The sequence below is a fragment of the Arachis hypogaea genome, chromosome 10, assembly GCF_003086295.3.
Source record: "Arachis hypogaea cultivar Tifrunner chromosome 10, arahy.Tifrunner.gnm2.J5K5, whole genome shotgun sequence".
NCBI classification, from domain to species: Eukaryota; Viridiplantae; Streptophyta; class Magnoliopsida; order Fabales; family Fabaceae; genus Arachis; species Arachis hypogaea.
In genome coordinates, this window is record NC_092045.1 from 5,734,500 (window position 1) to 5,736,839 (window position 2,340).

Here is a 2,340-nt window from a genome sequence, read left to right on the forward strand (position 1 = left end):
GCCCAATATACTTCATCAGTAAAGTACTCCAAGGGGCGGAGTTGAAATATACCAAGCTAGAAAAATTGGCTTATGCCCTACTAACCTTGTCGAGAAGGCTCAAATAATACTTTCAAGGGCATGTGATCATCCTAAGAACAGACCAGGCCATTCAGCAAGTCCTCAAGAAACCCGACCTCACAGGGAGAATGATGGCATGGGCAGTAGAGTTGTCCCAATATGACTTGCAATACGAGCCCAGGCAGGCAATCAAAGCCCAGGCAATGGTAGATTTCTTGGTAGAAATCACAAGAGAGACACCTGACATACCGAACACACGGTGGAAACTCTACGTCGACAGAGCATCCAACTAAACGTTTGGAGGGACCGGGATCATTCTCGAGGACTCGGCAGGGGTAGATTACGAGCAGTCGATCAGGTTCGATTTCTCAGTCTCTAACAACCAGCCAGAATATGAAGCACTGATAGGAGGGCTAATCCTAGCTAAAGAAGTCGGAGCATCAAGGATAGAAGTTAGTAGTGACTCCCAGATCGTCACATCCCAGATAAACGGCAGCTACCAGGCCAGGAACACACTACTACAAGAATATCTAGAAAAGGTAAAAGAGTTATGCAAAAGCTTCGAGGAGATCGTAATCCAGCATGTTCCTAGGAAAAGGAATGCCCGAGCAGACCTCCCCTCTAAGCTAGCAAGCACCAATCCTGGGACGAGGAACAGGTCTTTAATCCAAGGGCTGGCAACTGAACCAGCAATCATTTTATGCGCAACCTAGACTCCAAGCCCCCCTCATGGATAGACCCTATCTTCCGATACCTGGAGCATGGCGAAACACCCCGAGACGAGAAGGAAGCATAGGCCACCAGGAGGGAAGCCCCCAAATATGTGATCATACAAGGGCAGTTGTACAAGCGAGGGCTCCACCAACCCCTACTCAAATGCCTACGCCCCGACCAGACAGACTACATCTTAAGCGAAGTCCATGAGGGGTGTTGTGGTCACCATATTGGAGGAAGGTCATTGGCAAGAAAGATCATCCGAGCAAGATATTACTGGCCCACAATGATGTCGGACACTTAGGAATTCGTTAGAAAGTGCAAAAAATGCCAAGAAAACGCTAACTTCCATAAAGCCCCACCTGAGGAACTTAGTCTGATGATCACACCCGGACCTTTTGCCCAATGGGAGTCGACCTCTTAAGGCCATTCCCACCTGGGTCCGGACAAGTAAAATACTTGATAGTAGCCATAGACTACTACACCAAGTTGGTGGAAGTGGAACCACTAGCTAGCATATCTTCAGCGAATTGCCAAAAATTTATGTGGAGGCAAGTAGTCACCAGGTTCGGAATCCCAGAAACCGTTACATCGAATAACGGGACACAGTTCACCGACAAAAAGTTCAAAGAATTCCTATAAGGACTAGGAATCAAGCAAAAGTTCTTCTCAGTCGAACACCCTGAAACCAATGGCCAGGTAGAGGCAGCCAACAAAGTCATCTTAAAAGGGCTAAAGAAGCGACTTGAAGGGAAGAAGGGCTCATGGGCAGATGGGTTAGCATCAGTCTTATGGTCTTACAGAACCTCCCCCTAATCATCCACCGGCAAAACCCCCTTTCGACTCACATACGGGGTCGACGCAGTCATCCCAGTCGAAGTCGGGGAGCTGAGTCCAAGGTTACTCATCAGAGGAGGAAGCGAGGCAATCGAAGAAGATTTGATTGACGAAACATGACAAATGACACATCTAACAGAGACAGCAATCAAGCAAAGGATAGCCCTAAGGTACAACGGCAAAGTGCTAAAAAGAAGTCTCGGGGAAGGCGACTTGGTCTTACGACACAACGACATAAGGCCGCCAACCCCAGGAGAAGGCAAACTGGCCACGAACTGGGAAGGTCCTTATAGGGTAAGAGAAGTCCTCGGCAATGATGCCTACAAGCTGGAGAGGTGTGATGGAAGGGAGGTACCAAGAACATGGAACATGGAAAACCTAAAAAGGTTCTATTCATAAGAAGGAGCAACCACACGATCTGACGACCTCGCTCCCTCCACCTAAATTTCTTTTGCATCCCCTTTTTATTTTCCATCTCTTTCACTTGATTATGTATTACATCACTTCTTTATTTTAAGTCCTACCTATGCATATATGCCAATGCGACAAAATGACAAAACGACAACTGGTCGACCTAACGGAAACCCGGGACTGATCACCCCAAAAACCAAAGGGGCCCAAAAGAGAAAACAACTTAAAAAAGCGACAAGCGACAAAAACGATAAATACCATAAAAACGGTAAACCAATCATAAAAAGGCCACAATGGCCCGAATAAGTAAAGCGATGG